Source organism: Dendropsophus ebraccatus, chromosome 2 (genome assembly GCF_027789765.1).
Source record: "Dendropsophus ebraccatus isolate aDenEbr1 chromosome 2, aDenEbr1.pat, whole genome shotgun sequence".
In the NCBI taxonomy this organism is placed as follows: Eukaryota; Metazoa; Chordata; class Amphibia; order Anura; family Hylidae; genus Dendropsophus; species Dendropsophus ebraccatus.
Window position 1 is genome coordinate 28,695,263 of NC_091455.1, and position 19,149 is coordinate 28,714,411.

A 19,149-nucleotide genomic window follows, 5' to 3' on the forward strand; every position below is an offset into this window, starting at 1 on the left:
ACAGCTCAGCTCTGCTACATCGGCATTTTTATATAGGACCGTAGAGTTGTCCAGCTGTTGCAAAACTACAACCCCCATCATGCCCTGACAGCCTTCGGCTGTCACGGCATGATGGGGCTTGTAGTTTTGCAAGCCTGGACAACTCTGCAGTCCTATATAAAATTGCTGATGTAGCAGAGCTGAGCTGTTAAGTCTACACATCTGGCACAGTGTTAGATGATGCCATCTGTAATACACTTGTAGGTATGTCGATAGTGAACGCTGTGTCCTTAGAGGAAAGTGCATTTCTCTGTTGGGACAATAGGCGGAGTAATGCTATACGGTAACATGGTTTATAGTGGGAATGCACTTGTATCACTGCTCTTTCCTGATATTGTACAAGTTGCTATTCAGATCATTGCAATATTGTATTTTATGCAAGATTACAGGTGGGTTGTATAAATATATATATTTTTGGCTTCTTCGTCATTTGAGGAATCCTGTATACCTTCATAGGGGATGTAATATTTTCTTATAGACCAAACATAAAATATAATGTCCATCATATATATATATTATAGCCTGATATACACAACACATGCGAGTAGCTGAGCTTGCTTGTTTTGGGCTGTGTTCACATGTTTGTGTAAAATTGAAAAAACAAACAACAAAGCGTGACACGGCATTAGATGTTTTAAGGGGTTTGCCAGCAGTCCCATGTAAAAACATAAATGGCATCCCAGTAAGTTTTGACAAGTGGCATACTTGGCTCTGCTACATCCGAATGAGTATTATTTATTTATTATTGTGGGATGAGGGAAACCATATCCCATGTAGAGACCACAGAATGCATCCAGTCTTGATCTCTGGGAAAATGTAGTATTTTCTCTCTCTCTACCAAACCCCATTAGATCATACATGTGCGAGTATGAAAAACCTGGTGCGTATTAACTACAGGTGGTTGTATGTGGGGGGTTATAGATTGTGGGGGGTGCGCACAGCCAGTGATGGGGTTACAGATAAAGGCTGGGTTCACACTATGTATATTTGAGGCTGTATTTGTGAGGCTGTATAGCAACCAAAACCAGGAGTGGATTGAAAACACAGAAAGGCTCTGTTCACATAATGTTGTAATTGAGTGGATGGCCATCATTTAATGGCAAATATTTGCTGTTATTTTAAAACAACGGCTGTGGTATTGAAATAATGGCCGTTATTTACTGTTATATGGCGGACATCCACTCAATTTCAACATTGTGTGAACAGATCCTTTCTGTGTTTTCAATCCACTCCTGGTTTTGGTTGCTATGAGGACCTGACATGAGGACCAAATACAGCCTCAAATATACATAGTGTGAACCCAGCCATATAGCGTATTCATAGAGATAAGGGGGCAGACTTGGTTCCTGTGATCATGATTGATCTGGAAAACTAGGGAGCCCTGTCCTTTCATTCTTGGAGGAGAGCCGGACGCATACATTTGTTTTCCATTTACAATGAACAGGAGACTAAGGGTGCGTTTACACAGAAAGACTTATCTGACAGATTTTGGAAGCCAAAGCCAGGAATGGATTTGAAAAGAGGATAGATTCCAGTCTTTCCTTTATGACCTGATCCCTGTTTATAGTCTGTTCCTGGTTTTGGCTTCAAAGATCTGTCAGATAATTCTGTCTGTGTAAACGCACCATTAGAAAGAGCAAAGTTATGTGGTTGGATGTTTCCTAATTCCCATGAACTTAATGGAAAAGTGCTTGAGACTGATACCAGGCATCACCGTCTTCAGCGTTGGGGAGGATCTTCGAGGTTTTGCTCCCACCAATGGGACCATTGTGCCATATTTTATGCTATAGAAGTATATTATAGTAAGCTCTTTTCAACATGGGGTTAATTGTCAGTGCAACTGGTAAGTTCTTCCTGGAAACCAATCAGACCTGTTGGATTGTTGTAGATTTTTGGATCAGTCAGCTCACTGGTTGTAGACTATTCACCATCTAAGAAAAATTCTGTAGCTAAATCCAATGAGAGTCCACATAGTCCATTGTTTTTTATCACCCAAAACTGGCCCCAGTTGCCCTTTGGGGTTTCATTGTGTCTTCTCTATCTCTATGGATCTAGTTCTTTACTCTTTAACCCTTTGTCTTGTTCTTCTTGCTAACCCTAGAATACGCAATATTCTAAGAAACCCCACTGGCTATTCCTAGAACTAGTGCTGAAGTTCTTGGCTCTTGTATGGAGCTCACAGACTCACAGCTTCAACTGAGGGGAATAAAAACCCTCCAAAAACTCAAATTCATAGAAGTAACATGATCCAATATTGCATTGCTGTGGTTATTAGGAGAGACCCCGGAGTGCTCTCCTAGTGGTGGTCCCCATTAGTACGTGTAGATTGCCTGGACTGGTGGCCAATACAGTCATTTTCGATTATTGTGTTACTATTCTTTTTCCCGTCTTGCGATAGTCACCTGCTAAATCTAATAAACTGAAATGAATGCAAGTTCCTCTATTGGGTTTCTGTGGTTGGCTTCTTGGACGACGGTAGTAAAAAGTGTTAAGGCACTACTAATAAATCCTGCATAAAACTCTTCGTCAGGTTGGGACCATGTCAAGGAGTTGGCTATAATATCGTATTTGAGTTTAACTGTTTGCATCATGGATGTAATACCCAGGACCCCACCTGGTTCTCCCGAATTGCCTATGGGTCACCTAAGTTTGGAATACATTCTCCTCTAAAAAGTGATGGTAGCACGTGTGCCTCTTGACTGTAGATGGCGTATGGAAATAGTATAAAAATAAAATATCTGCTTGGGTGGTCATTGTTACTGATCTCTCACGAGTGAAGTGTTCCTGGGTTGGAGAAGCAGCGTGTTCGCGTGGTGTTCCTGACAAACTCGACGTGAGCCCGCTGCTGGGAATATTGTTGCAGGGAATGGGGTCATTAATCTCAATGACCAAAGCCCCTGCCGGTCAGAGGAGCAGGGCTTCAGATCTCTATGCTATACACCTCCCTTATCCCGATAGCAGAACAAGCATTTTATCCACTGGTCCATAGACCTAGATGGTTGGGGATAGACTATTGTAGTAGCAGGATGGTGGACTTGGATATATTTAGCTAGAGATAAGGATGTGGTAGAAGAACATTCTCAAAGGGCTTGTCCAGTTTAGAAAATCCATTATTGTATATTCTTTTAGAAAATAATTGGGTGGATCCTCTGTCCAGCATCCCCATCTCTTAGCTAGAAAGGACAGTGGTTACAAAGAGCGTCTCTTGCTCTGGAGGACCTGTCCTGTCCTGCATTACACAGACAACTCATTGACTTGAATGGACACGGTGTAGTGTTTAATTTCTCCTGTGGGGGTGCTGCAGGGAAACTGAACACCTACTACCAGGTTCACCACAGATTACAGGAGGTCCTAATAGGGAGGGGAGTTATGTGTTCAGCATATTGTCAAAGTAGCCTTCTGACAAGTGGAGATTGTCCCCTTCAAATGCCATGTATCACCTAAGTTTTCTTGTAAGGATTAGAATCAGATACTAAAACATGATCTTTCCTTCTAATCAGTTTTTATTTTCTGACTGTAATTTTTTATTTTACTTTTTATACATTGTTATGGGGGCTGCCATCTTGCCTGAGCTGTTTTTAACAGCATTTGGTGGCATGCTGTACAGCAAGACTCATGGACATAGATGAGAATAGACGGAGTCTGTCTCCTAGAGATGAATGTAAAACATTACTGAGCGCACTCTGTGACCTTTAAAGAGGTCATTCCATATGAAGTTGCTATTGTCTCCTCTATCTACTGGTGTCACATGTTGCTGCAATGCTGCACATATCACTTTAGAGCAGCCTCCTCTTATTACCACAGACACAATAGGAAGTCTCAGCTTCGTTTTAGCCTCAATGGTGAGAATGAAAACTGCAAGTTTCAGAATTATTTTTTAAGAAAAATGGGGGGAGGGAAATTGCGTTTTGATAGCACAGCTATACCTCCTGAGTCACCTACAGAATACACATGGGTAGTCTTGCAACTGTAGACGGAGCACAGGCTCCTTATTATAGGAGCAGTGAAGGTGATCTGGTATTCTTGAGATCTAGTCCGTCTCGATAGACCTCGCTCCTATGTAAACGTCACTCTTGGCGTAAGACCATGACTAATTCGATCGATACTAACATATGTTAACACCCAATAAATGGAGATGCTAAATATTTCCAGCATGGGAAGAGTTAATAGATCGAAGCTCCTCCTTCAAATTTCACAGCCAATAACCATAAACTCATCTCTCGGAAGTCACCAGGGAGAACAAATTGAAGAATTGTTGAACAAAGCAAGGTATGTTCTCTATACGGGTCCGTCCATAAGCGACAATAAACCTTTTGTCTTGGGAATAGCCTACAAGGAATCCAAACCCAGCTAGGCATCAATATGGATATATCTTAAAGGGTTTATTTGGTTACAGTGTTATAATCTGATAGGATTGTATAGAGAATAACTGTGTGTTTATTCTGCATGGGAATTCTTTGTTCCTTTCCTCCATTAAAGTCTCTCTTGCAGCTTTTAAGCCTCGGTTCTGACTCTACGTTGAGTCTCGTAGATTTTTTTTTTTTTGGCTAATGTGTTCAGTCTGCTGGCTTTGAGCTGCAATGGAACAATGATTTACAATATTAATAATGGAGCTGCGTAAGATTTTGTAATGTCTTGTGCTGTGTAGGTTGTAATAATGCAGCATCAGTTGACTCTTTGGGGTTTTGGCGATGAAGTAAAACCATTAGGTTGCTAATCTTTCTGGCAGGGACGAATGCTTTAAATAATGATGTCTGAGGTTTATAGGGTGAAGCAGAGATCAGTGGTTGTTATATCGGGGGGGGGACAGCTTCTGGGGATCTCGATACATTGTGGTCACATGATGTGCTATGAATCGGTTGAGGAAACTTTCTAGAGCAGTGTTTCTCAACTCCAGTCCTCAAGACCACCAACGGGTACAACGAACAGCTGTTACTGGTGCACTGACTATAATCATATCACCTGTGAAATCCTCAAAACATGACCTGTTGGTTTGGTGGGTCATTCGGCATTTAGTACCATTGGCTGACAGTTTAATTCAACCCTAAGGAGTCCTGGAAAACATGGATATAGCCATAGGCATCCAACTTCGTCAACCACCGGTATTCAAATGCCAAACGATTGCTCTCGAGCATGCTTAAGTTGCGCTCATCTCTATTTGATAGGTTTCCATGTTTGGTCTTACCACTACTTGTATGATGGAAGTCTTTGCAGTCTAGACAACCTATAAGTAGGAACTATTATCTCTACCATTGGGTAACAATCTTCAGTTTATTATTCCCTTCCAACTGAGATTTGCAAACTCAGAAAATTAGGGACCTGTGCTGAAACACAACCCTCCATGGCCACCAGCTGATCTCAGAGGAGGAGAACAACCAGTTCTGGGACTAGATTATTGCTTTGCGTGTAGCCAAAAGGAGTCCTAGTTTAGAAGTTACCAGACATCAGTTCTATCCACTTTCCTTTACCCATATGGTTCTACAGTCTAGTGACCTTGGTCTTGTTCTGACAATAATTTGGTTTACAAGCCCTCCTATATGAGACTTAGAGGGGTTATCGAGCGCATACAAAACAAGACCACTTTCTTCCAGAGACAACATGACTCTTGTCTCTAATTCAGGTGTGGTTTGAAATTAAGCTCCATAAATGTTATAGAGTAGAAAAACCCACAACCAAACTGGAAACAAGAGTGGGACTGTCTCTAGAAGAAAGTGGCCATGTTCTTGTAGTGATGGATAACCCCTTTAAAACTCATGGTTAGGATTGGGTGTTAAATATTTGTAGAGGGATTTTTTTCAACAGGAAAACTTTTTGCCCAGGGTTGCTGTTATGAATAAGGATCTCCTAGTATTACCGGAGGCTGACTAAGTTGGATGCAGCCCTAGGGAGTCCTGGAAAACATGGGTACAGCCATAGGCCGTAGGCTGTATCCATGTTTTTTAGGACTCTCTAGGGCTGCATCCAACTTCACCTATTGACATTCAAATGCCGAATGTTCTGACTCTAGTATGCTTCAGTTCCAATCATCTCTAGTATTATACTTTGTATCTGAGTGTGCATGGATACTTCTATTGGTAAGGAGGATGGTAACACCCAGTTGTCAATTTATTCATATCTTTCCTGTGGGTATAAGTGTTTTTTTTTTTTTTTTGCCCCATGGGAAATATGTGAAGTTACTGTTGCCCCATTAGATATATATGTAGTTCCTAGAACAGACATGTCAATATAGCAGTCATGTCATGTCATTGGGGCAATCCTATGTGGCTTCTTCTAGCCCTGTAGGCTTTCATTGATTGACGAGAGTGTCGCTGTTTCTGGAAAAAAGCTGGTTTTTCTAAGAGTCCTATTCCTCTAAGTGTGTTTTTTTTTTTTTTTTTTTTTTACATTTTACATTTAACAATAAACTATCTTACACCACCGCTATGGAGAATGTCCTGAAATTGTTCACCCAATTACACATAAGGATGATTGTTACTTATGATCGTTCTTGTGGTCGTCCTGTTGTTGCTACTGTGACCGAACGTCTTATTACACCAAATGTTCTATTAAGCGACCAACGATTTCTCGTTGGTCGTTTAATCGTTGTCTGCTATTACACAAAACTATTATTATTCAATTGTGAACGGTCTAATGATTTTTCGAATGATAATCCTCCCGTGAAATAGCCTAGATTCAGGCTTTTTCTGGACTTCTAATAGAAGGGCTATGGTATTGGGTATATTTGATAAATAGAATACACTGTTCTTTCCATAGGAAACCCTAGGACTTGGACTAAAGAGGAACATATTATTCCAGTTGGTTTTAACTAGTCGATATGATCCATACAAGGCCAGCCAAAAACTCCATCACACAGTTTTGATAAACAAGACCCTATGTGCTTATTTCTTTAAGAGAAAACCAAAAATGTGGGTTGCCGGTCCAAAATGTTCTAATCTAACGTGTCCCAATGAAAGGAGCTCTTACACAGTTGTTTTCTATATGGTGTTATATGTCGACTTTTTACCCTGCATCTGGATATGAACTTTTTATATATATTATTATTTTTTTTTTTTTCCAGAAAGCATGTTCAATATGTCTTTCAACCAACATCTAATTGTAGGACTGTTATTGCTAACAAGATCATTACATACCTGCGCTTTAAACTTTATTTATTTTTTTTCGGGCTTACCATAAACCTTGCACTACTTACACGTACCGACCTCTCGTAAAATGCCCCAGCAAAATGGTTTAAACTTTTAAGGTCTTGTAAATTTTTGAGTAACTAAAACATTAGATTATAAAGTGGGTTTTATTTTGAAGTTGTTCCAACAGATGTTTTCTAGAATTCTTAACTTTTTTTTTTTTTTCTTCTTTTTCCCTGGCTTGAATTTGATTGCAAATGCTTAAAAGTGACCTGACAATCTGTGCCAACAAAGGGTATACTGTGTCTTTAATTAAATGTGGAACTACTTAAAGTGCTGGCTAGACGGTGAAGGGTGATAGATGCTTTAGTGCCCAGCTTAAGTATTTGTATTGTGAGTGAGAGAAATGAATAGAGATCTAACCCAACTTGTGTGAATTGTCCCATTTACAATAACCTAAGCTGGTTTTAATTGATCTCCTACCACACTGAACAAGTGGATTAACCACAGGAGCATGGGTTGAATCTGCTCAATGGTGGACATTTGATTACTTGCGAAAAGCCCCTCAATATTTATGGTAAGCACATTCACTGGTGGATATACACTGTCAACATTTTCTCTTCTCATTTTGTGTAAATCCCCCTACTTGGTTTCCTTCCTTTCATAGGAGTTATTAGAAACTTTTTCTTTGACGGACCTTTAGGGAATAAAAGTATTCCAACGGAAGACAATTTAATTTTGTAGGGATTGTAGCCATTGTGACTGTGATCAAAACATTTTACTTGTTTTCGATCTTGGGCATAGAATAGATATAACTTGTAAAGTGCAATAATTCTTCTTCTTCTCCCCCACCCCCCAACAACATTGAGGGATCAGTCCGAGTATTTTGAAAATCCAGCAACTGGAAAGGCAGGGGGGAATTTTATAACAAGTACGCACTTAACTTTCCCAGTGCCCGCAGTGAGTAGCGGAACCCCTGCCGGAAGGCATCTTCCCCCGATTTGTGATGACGTCATGACTCGCGCTGGGGGGGGGGAGGGGATTGCTTGTCCCAGCTGACTGGATGAGCAGCCAGTCCATCAGCTGGGCCATGATGTGTACACCCCGGAGATCCTGGAGCTCCGTGGGGGTCCCAAGGTCGGTCCTGCCATTTGGTTTATATTTGTTATCAGGTTCACCTCCCGCCCCTGCCGGCTGCCGGATTTTCAAAATGCCTAGACTTCTTTTTTTAGGGCTATATTCAGCTTTCTAGGTTCACAATTTTCAGATAATTTGGAGCCTTTTCTATAGAAATGTGTTTTCTCTGTTATATGGACACAAAATACTTATAGCCAAGAAATGTTTATTTCAAAATGGGACATGTTTTAGGTAGTTTATGGCACAAAATAAGTATATGCTATGGGCACATAAAAGGACGTGAAATTTAAAGAGGTTTTTGGAGCCAACACTTGTCGCTCTGCACAATTTAGGACTGAAAGCAATGTGCCATTCAGTAACATGATGCTGCCACTATACTGTGAAGTTTAACTTTCATTAAAGTGTATGGGAGCTGAGCTGCAGTAATCTGGTGCCACCACTCTACAATGAATAGCACATGGCTACTGGTTAACTGTGTAGTGCAGGCTGACGATCAGGCTAGATCATCAAAAATACAACCACCTTTTAGGCCATAAAATAGCCATTTTTATGGCCTAGAAAATAGCCCAATTTGCTGTGGGCGAATATTCACCAACATAACCGTAGAGTGAGCAGTGTAACACCAGACACCACTGGACGCCCTAACTGAACACACAGGGAACTAATATACTATGATACGGACACAAAAAAGACCTCTAAAACTGGTCTCATAAAGCTCATCACAAACTTCTTTTTTTCTAGTACTGTTAATTGAGTTAAAAAATGTAGGGTAATTTAGGACAAACTATATGTCCAAATTTGTCAACTACAATCTACAAATGAGCTAGCAATATAGCTTGGAACTTGTCTTTGTGAAGTAATGCTGAACTTATCATTGACAGCATAAAAGAAAACCAGGTCCCCAGCATTTGTTTCATTTTAAAGTTATCATTTTTGAGAGTGGTTCCTTTGTTCTGTCCTGGAAACCTACTAGCTCCAGGGTTACCAGCTATGGTTTCTTGACGTCACATCATGACTGGTATAGATTCACCATTATTTTTATTTTAGAGATTAGTGAACTTGCCGAAACCCCCTCGCACAAACCCAAATGATCGGGATCCGAATACTGATCATTCGAGTTCCTGTGGACCCAAACTTTCGGCAAGTTTGCTTATCTCTAATACTTTTATTTTTATAAAGAAGACTTAGAGCATTGGAGCCATGTGAAAGCATTGAAATGCTTGGTGTGTGGCAGGTGCTCTCACATAGTTAGGGCCCTATTACATGGAGAGACAATCGGCTGAACCAGGTCAATTCAGCCGATTATCACTCCGTGTAACAGAGGCAACGATCAACTGGTGAAACAATCATCGGTTGATCGTTTCTTTAGGTCCAGACCAAAAATTATTGGATGTCGGGCGTGCATCACTATGTGTAATAGCAATGCGCGTCCGACGTCCTGCTAGCTTTGGGTCGCTCCTGGCACTGTCTGAAGTGACAAACCATTCAGCCAATCACTAGGCAGCACCGCGGATTTACTGATTGGCCTGTGATATCATACAGTGCCAGGAGCGGGCCCCAGCTACCGGGGAGTCAGGGAGCATGGAGAGGTATGTAAAAGTTTATTTTATTACAAGGGTTGCACGGACATTGCTAACTATGTCCCTGCAGTCCTCGATGCCCGATAAACGGCAGTGTATGGGCTCAGTAAACGAGTGCAAGGCCAGCATACTGACAAATCCATGTTTTTTGTGACAATGGCCTGCTCTGATTTACATTTAGATCATTTTTTTTCCATTATGTTTGGTGTTTCCAAAAATGTGGACATGTTTAATACCCTCAGATTGGTCTACTTTGTTGATCTATAACTTGTAGTCAAATTATCTTGGTTTTATAATGCAAACTGGGATTGCAGGAGCTGAAATGGGTAATGTCAGGATTGCTCCCTTGGCTTGATAAACTTGTCCACATGTTTCTGGACATGTTATAATTACACTATAAAGCATGAAGGCTGTGGGTCACATTCTGAAACTAAAAGGTTGTCTTGCCCATGGCTATATGGAATCATAGTACCCCTGTGTAGTCTTATTGTCATGGGCAGGTCTTTGCGGTGTCAAAAATGAAAACATCCTTTCTCCTGAAGTAGGTTGGCTTCGCCTTATTTTGACTCCTTTAGGGATAACTTTACTTTCTCCTTTTTAAAGTATTCCAGCGTGGGGTTGCAGGTGTTATTCCCAGAGTCAGCTGGGATCGATCTTATCAGCTTGGATGCTTTGGCTTTCCAGGCATCATGGGAATTTTAGTTTTGCCATAGTTGAAGGCTGAAGGTTCCCCATCCCTGACCTACATGGAGGCACAGTCCTTGAACACTTTTCTGTTCCACCAAGCATAAACATCAACAGGTAGTACCGGTGGTGGAGTGCTGACCGTTGCAAAGTTAGCAGGTGTTCTGAGCAAGTTTCTGATGTTATACATCCTTACGGTGACAGAAATCACACCGATTGGCTCCTGGGGGCAGAAGTGTTCCAGAACAGACCAGAGGTCCACTAACATTTCAGATCGCATAGAGGTCCTTGACAAACTGTTGCCTTCTTGGACTAAAGGAACATAGCTGGCATTTATCTTCAATACTGCAGAAGTGAGTTGTCACTCAGGCCAAGAAGAAGTTGGTACACTGGGTGGTTATTGAAGATCCTTGCAGGAACCGAACTTGCAAGGCCTACTCTTGACTTCAAACTGGTCCAGGACACACTTAGCAATGTATAAATTATTGAAACCATGATGCCTCACCTGCACAAGCTGTGTGGCAATTCACACCGTTCCTAAAGAATCTAAAACCTGATAGACTGGTGCACACTGATGCCATCTGTCTATGGAGATGTGCAAAACTTGAGCACGCTAACGTTCTGCATTTGATTACCAGGGGCTGAAGAAGTTGGATGCTGCCTGGAAAACATGGATACAGCAATAGGCCATTGGCTGTATCCATTCTTTCAAGGGCTCCCCATGGCTGCATCCAACTTCTTCAGCCACTGCTAATCAATTGCAGAAAGTTAGAGTTTGCGTGAGGTTTGGTCATCTCTATCTGCTCATCTGCAGTTGTGCAGCTCATGTAAAATGCTTGGGACGGTGCAGACACTTATCCTTAGTTGCAGCCTCCATGATGACGTGCTTACCAGCATTCTGTGCTTATCTTGTAAAGGACAGGTCTGTGAGAAGTGGAACCTAGGAAGGACATAACATGACATTTGTGTAGAGTGAATATAAAACATTCCTAGAATCCTGCCGCTCGCTCTACAACATCTGCTAATGTTTAAATAATCACTGTGGGGCATCGGCCGCAAAAAAAATTCTCTGGCGTTCTCGGCTCTATTACATGATCTCAGCTGTGGTATAATAGAATTTTCTTAATGAAATAAAAAACTTGGCTTAAGTCCTGTCTTTAACTCAGTAGAAATCAATTGCATCCAGGCTGAAATGGAAATCAGATCGATCATTTCACTTCATTTAATGTTTTACTTTAAAACCAATTTAACAAGATGCATAAATGGCTTTCAGATCCCGCGTTAATGTCTCGGTAGACAGAGTGGCCCGTGTAATAAACAGTCCAATCACAGACTCTTTTATTAAGTTGTAGAGCGGAGGCTGTACCAATTAGCTTCAGTAAAACCCTGAATTACTGCACATTATTATGGAAAGCCCTCCTAAGTTTTCTATGGAAGAGAAACCTAGTTTGAATCCCTTGTAGTTAGGTGGATGCATGGAACCGAGAAGAAAAACAAATAAAGAGAAAAAAATAGTTAAAAACCTACTTTTTGTCAGTGTACAAGACAAGAAATCTGGGTTCAATCTTTGTTGCCCCTATCATTAGTTGGTGATGGTTTGAGGGTCGTGGCTAAAGGGGTGTAGCCAAACGGTTCTGCCTTCTGCTTACATCTGCCAATAGAACTTTGAACATGAACCAAGAAGTTTGGTTGGTTCATGTGTGTCCAAACCAAACCTTAAATGTACCACTAAAATGGCTAAATAAGTGCTGCCTTTAGGTGTTTTAGTATGGTTCAGCACATTCGCTCTTTAATACTTGGCTGTCTGTGCTCTACCGGTGTCCTCCTTCTTTGGTCTCCGATGTCTCCCAAAGCATCCTCAGCCAATAGCTGACTAAGATGGGACAGTGCTACGGCCAGTCATTGGTTGAGCGGGCTGTCACTCCCAAGACAATATTGACAGCTTTCTAAGCCAATCACTGGCTGCTGTGCTGTCCCGTCTCAGCCGGTGATTGCCTGGGCAGGCTGGAGACACCAGAAACCGGTAGTAGAATACCAGGGCAGCTCGGACAGGTGAGCTTACACCCCCCTTTTTTTTTTTAATGTGTGTTAAATTTTGCAGTTGCCATCTTTACAAACTCATTACAAACTTTTCTAAAAATTCAGTTCAGTACCAAACCGAAAAAGATCTTAATGAATCTCTGCTTGTCAGGTTTGGTTCGCCCATCTCTGTGCCCTAGCGCTTACTCAGGTAGTCTTGCAACATAGACATTCCAAGATGAGAGGGGATGGGTACATGTTGCGAGCATGGCGCATGCTTGTGACTGGCAGCTGCCCCCTCTCATCTCGAAAGGTATACCTGCCAAGACAAGCAAAGAGAGATGAAGCAAATGCTAGGAAGAAGATCCGGTTAAACCTTTCTGGCTTCCCAGACAACCCCATTAACTTTTTTATTTTATTTTATATAATGCCACTTATTTATGTGTCATTTTTGGGGCTATAGAGCCAGTTACTAGTTTTTTTTTTTTAAATTCTAGTATCAAGTCACATTAGTTTCCACTTGCAAAAGTTAATATTGCAGTATACATGTCCGCCAAGTCCATTTACAAAGTCAGAACATGGACCCATATTTACTATGCCTGATGTGCTAGAATTTTGCAACCAAACTGTGTGAACAACGTCCACCACTACCTGGTGTAAACTAGAACTCGGTAGTGCAGACTTTGACTAGACAGTCTCCAGATTTATTAATCAGCCTGAGCCATTGTAATAAATCTGGCCCATCTGAAGTCCGTCCAAGTTTGTACTGTCTAAGAACGAGACAGTTTTAATAAATTCCTGTAAAGTCAAAATTTTTACATGTTATTCACAATGCCTGACAGCTAATGGTACACATAATGTTGGATTGTTCTGTGAAAGATGGGTTTTCAGCATTTCCAATGGAGCATTGGAAGCCTCTGTTAATGTGCTGCCCGGCTCGCTCGCAGGGCTGTCTGTTTGCTCGGGCCCCTCTCAGCTGATTTACTGCACAGTGACTGCTACGGTTTGCAAGTCGGAATGTTTGCTTGCTCTCAGAAGCCACAGCGGAGGATCTGTCCAGAGATATATAGTCCAAATGGGTGTAAGCTAAACCCTGTCTTTGCTATATATAGTCATGCAAACATCAATTTATATAGATTTTTTTTTTTTCTATCTTCTGCATAGATTTACATTGCATGTCTTCATATTAAAGTGTTTCTGAAAAGACCATTTGGCTTCAGGGCCTTTCATCTGATTCTATGTATAATATGACAAGGAGAAATCTATACGCCAGACGTTTTCCTCACACCTCGAAAGTTGGCCTCTTGTAGAGGTATTGGGTTTATTTTTAGGGGGTAGTAAAAATGGAAGAATTCTGAATGTGTGTGTCTTTAAAGTGTTAATACTGCATGGCTACTGAGGACCTTCCTTTTTTTTTTTTTTTTTTTTGGGTTGGGGGGGGGGGGGGGGTGATGTGTGAAGGACCCCTCAACTTTGCTTACACCAAATCTGTTTTCACTGTCACTTTTAGAGTCTATATAGGATGGATGACAACTTCACGTTTTTGTTATTTTTTTTTTTTTTTTTTTTAAATCTCCTCAGCATCTAAGATAAGTGAGAAGTACCTCTGTGCCCAGGGCTGTTGGCAGTTCTTCCTTTTGTGGTGGCCTCATGGGTTGCACTAGCCCTGTAACCCTCTTGTAGTCTGATACTCTCTTGTACCTTTTAATAGAGATGAGCAAATCGTTCATCCAAATGAAGCAGATCACTTTGTTTGATTAACGCTCCGCTCATCATGCCGCCAGCCTTTCAGCGCTTCTCCGCTCCCTGCTGCTGGGGAGAGGCTGGATCCAATCCTGGGAAACTGGGAGAGGTTTCCCAGGATTGGATCCAGCTTTTCCTGGCATCATGGGAGTAGTGACAGGGAGCGGAGCAACTCTGAAAGGCCGGTGGCATGATGAGGGGAGACTGGACCTGGATTTCAAGTAAGGATAGCTTTATTTTAAAGCATGATAAAAAAAGAGATTTGTTATTTACTTCTATTACACAACTTAAAATCTTTCAGTACTGTATTTCCTGCAGGAAGTGGTGTATTCTTTCCAGTCTGGAGGGCAGGAGAGGTTTTCTATGGGGATTTGCTCCTGCTCTGGACAGTTCCTGACATGGACAGAGATGGCAGCAGAGAGCACTGTGTCAGACTGTAGAGAATACACCACTTCCTGCAGGACATACAGCAGTCAAAGTAAATTACAAATTTCTTGCACGCTCTGACACCTGTTGATTTAAGAAAAAAAAATCCCTGGAGTACCTCTCTAATTTTAAACATTTTTTTTATACCGAATTCCATGTTGATTGGATTTGGACAGTTATAACGACAATGACACTTAAGCTTCTCTCAAGGTGATTGATGTAATAAAGAGTTGAAGCATAGAAGTTGTGTTGACTTGTATCCGAAGCATAAAAAGGTAGCTACATAGGATCTATCTACCTTCTCTATTTGATTGTCAGGAAGTGTTATGTTTTGTCCCTTTTTTTTTTTTTTTTTTTTTAGAAGAATTTTTTTTTTTTGTGTGTATGATTTTGGTTATTTGGGGCACTTCAAAAAGATTTTGTCCAAAGTGACACCCCACATAAGGCCAACCCTATTGGCCAGTAAGACTGAAATTTTGCCATATTGGAAAGGGTCATGCTTTTGCTTTGACGGGAGGCTTCAGCCAGCAATGTCTACTCCATATGGCTACTTTGAAGTCCCAATCACCCTTAAACTATGTAATTTGTGTAGATTGTTTTGTTTCTAAGGGGAAAAATCCTAAATGGGTGCCTAGATGTAACCAACTTTCTTATGAGTGCTGGCAGGTAAATGGTGTTAAGTGGGACAGCATGTTCTCAATAGCTCTTATTACACAGTTGAGACAAACTATTGCGTTATGTCTATGGCTGGCACTCTCGAATAAATGTTCTTGCAAGTGTTGGCGGAACAACTGGTCATGCACCAGCAGACTTTTCTCTACCCACTTTAACGGGTTGGTCAGATCTGCCTTTTTCCGGAAACCACACCACGTCTGTCTATGGACTTTCACTGGACAATCAGTTCAGCGGTCCAGGGTGAAATTCTCTACCATAGACAGTCTATAGATGGACATGGTGCAGTTTCTGGACCACCTTTTAAAGTGGATATCAGAGCATATAAAATTCCTTAAAGGGATGTCTTTTCCAAGATCTCCTTAGTTCTCTTAGTTGGCTGAATATAGACTTTCCAACAAGAGTTTTTTTTGGCTGCAACAGAGCAGAGGAGAAGGGTCCCTGCCATAGTTAACGTGGTCGAAATAATACATTGTGAAGGGCTCGAGACTTAAGCCTGCCACTGTGGAAAGTAAATGGCAGCTGGACAAACATTGTTGTTGTGAGTTAATACCGAAAGCCTAAAGTGTCTTTCTTTTTCTTCTCGCATGTAATTAATCTTGATTATTGTTGTATGGCTGGATTTTCCCACAAACAAGATCCCTACAACCAATTACAGTCGGATACTACTGCTGTGGCAGATAAAGCATGGGTTTTATTTGCTTCCAGATGTACGTTACAAGATTTTATTAGAAGTGTGTGTGTTTCCAGCCAAGAGCCAGAGCAGGTTTGGAAACCCATGTGTTGCTCTCTAATGACGTCATGAAAACAGGACTCCTAATCTACAGCTTGGATATTTATAAAGTAGCAAACAATTATTTTTTGAATTTAACTTTAAAGACTGCTCTTGAGGGTTTTACTACTTGTGAAGAGCGCCAACTGGCATAGGGTGCAAATTATCAACCAGAAACCGCTCATGCCACCTGTAGGTAGCTACCCTATAAGTCAATTTTCCACCCATCTAGGATCCTCTCGAAACCTGACTAGGGATTTTTCCAAGCCAAAAACCCTATCTGTAGGCAACTTTTTTTTGTTTTTGTGGGGGTGGTTGTACCCATTGTTGCTACATAGCAGAATACTTGGTCGGTAAAAAAAACAATGACTTATCTGCCTTAAAGGAACTTCTAATTTTTATTGGAGGCAGCCATTACCCTCTGTACTCATACAGGACAAAAAAATTGATCCTCAAAACCTTTCTGCAGATGGCTTTCTCTTGGCTTTCAATGCTATTTAATAGGTATGACATTTACTTAGGCCTTATTCACATGTCCTGTAAAGTTGTTCTTAATTGCGGATCCGCATGTCAACTTGTAACACAATGATTTATATTGGGCTATTCACAGTCCATTTTAATTTTGATCCGTAATTCGTTCCGTTAAAAAAAAACAAAAAAACCCAAAAACAAACATGTCCTAGTGTGGATTGTTTCTGTGGTATGGTTTACCAATAGAAGTCTATAGGATCCGTATTTTTTACGAACGTCAGGGATGTCACATACGTGTCATCTGTAAAAAAACACTGATCACATCTATGCAAACTAGTACCGTTCACGTGATACGGAAACAGATGCAATTACAGATGATTTTCTACTGATCACAGAGAAAAAATAGCGGGAGGTTTTGCGGCCCAGAAAAATCACTGTGAAACGTGTGAATGAGGCCTTACAAAGTAACTACCTGTAGCAAAACTGGTTTTCCCTCTAATTTATTTGCACTTGATGGTGGATGAAGAAGAATGTTTGTAGGTAAAAATCTGGAGCAACATTATTTACACTTTTATTCAACCTCCGACCTCTTGTGATTGGGGAGGGGTCTGACTGCAGCCCACCAGTAACTAGAAGAAAAAGACAGAGGCCGTCGGCTGTTAGCTTTGTCCCTTTTTGTACAGATGACTAGCAGTAATACACTTTTTTTGATTTTATAATTTTTTTTCCCCTTTTTCTTTTTTTTCTTAACTTTTTAAGGAAAGTTCCCAGAACAATTTATGTACACATTGTGCCATACCGAGCATAGGGGATAAACGGAATCTACCATAGGAATGAATGTATGCAGATAGCGGGAGGGAAGTCATTAATGACAAATGTCTGTTTGCTTTACTGGGGAAATGCAATTAAACTACTCAGTGTAGAGCGAGCGTGTCTCAGGAAATGAGTAAGGTAGTGTTGGTATAATAGAGATGACAGAGATATGAATCTGAATTGCTGCTATCACTCTAATAGGCTCTCCTGATTATTGGTCTATGATTACTGTTGTTTAGTCTGGCATTATGTGTCACTGGCAAGAGGAAAATGTACACACTGCTGTATTCAAAGCTTCTTTTTGGGGAAATGAGGAGGGGGTTAATAGTCTGTGCTCTATGTAAAATTTTTAATTATAAGGCTGGGTTCACACTACGTATATATCAGTCAGTATTGTGGTCCTCATAGCAACCAAAACCAGGAGTGGATTGAAAACACAGAAAGGCTCTGTTCACACAATGTTGAAATTGAGTGGATGGCCGTCATTTAATGGCAAATATTTGCTGTTATCTTAAAACAACGGCTGTTTTATTGAAATAATGGCAGTTATTTACTGTTATATGGCGGCCATCCACTCAATTTCAACATTGTGTGAACAGAGCCTTTCTGTGTTTTCAATCCACTCCTGGTTTTGGTTGCTATGAGGACCTGACATGAGGACCAAATACTGCCTGAAATATACTGTGTGTGAACCCAGCCTAAAGGTTGTATGCTTCTGATGATCCCTTCTGTTAAAAGAGAAGTCCAGGCAGATCTCCTTTTTTTTTTTCCATGGGAGTAGGAAGATAAAAGAAGTAACATCCTCTGACCTCCCTGCTCCAGCGTTGGTTGCCGCATACTGCCAATCCGGTCCCTGGCCGTTCCTGGTCTGCGTGGGGTCCTGAGAAGTGACGTGTTAGGTCCGCTCAGCGTCTGAGGCGGGACACCGCTGTAGCTGCTGACTGGATGAGCGGACCTAAAAGGAAGGACCTGGAGAATTGGGCCAAGTACTAGATCAGCAGTATACGGCTACCAGCGCTGGAGCCGGGGAGGCAAGAGCATGTTGTTTCTTTTATCCTCCCCTTCTCAGACACTTGTGAAAAAGAGGTCTGCTTGGACACCTTCTTTATATTTTCACTCATTTATAATATAGGGTTACAGGAACATAGGAGATGGGGGTGAATACCACTGAAGTCCTAGAAGTTGGACATAGCAATGTTGGACATTTGGTGATAATGGCCATAGAGTTCATGTAATAGGGCAAAGATCTAGGGCAATTTATTCTTATTGTTATATTTGAGTCGGGAAGGAAGCAATTGGCCTCTGTCTCATGAGGGTTTTGCCTTACTCTGGATCAACACATTAGTGTTATAGGTTCACCTTGATGGACCCTTGTCTCTTATTAATGATGAGGTTATAATTCTGGATGATGTGTCTGGCCGTAGATAAAAGAATGGTAAGAGTATGTTTACAGAACCTTGTCTTTTGGCCATTTTTGGCTGACCAACATTTGCAGGCCAAAAATGTGGCAGAAAAGAGTTGTATGGACATAGCCTAAAGCAAGTCCAGGATCACTGACTGATTACTTACACTTACACTTCTACTTCGACTTTCGGCGGATAGCGGAATGCGCCAGCCTATAGAATGGTGTCTATAGAGCCGCGGAAAGGCACGCGGACATACTGCGGAACTC

At 41.2% G+C, this 19,149-nt stretch overlaps 1 protein-coding gene across 3 annotated transcripts in view; it reads left to right on the forward strand.

The window, feature by feature from the left end:
- Positions 1-19,149, forward strand: part of RSPO2 (R-spondin 2) — a 103,139-nt gene that overhangs the window by 18,500 nt on the left and 65,490 nt on the right. The gene's annotated exons all lie outside the window — the stretch shown is intronic.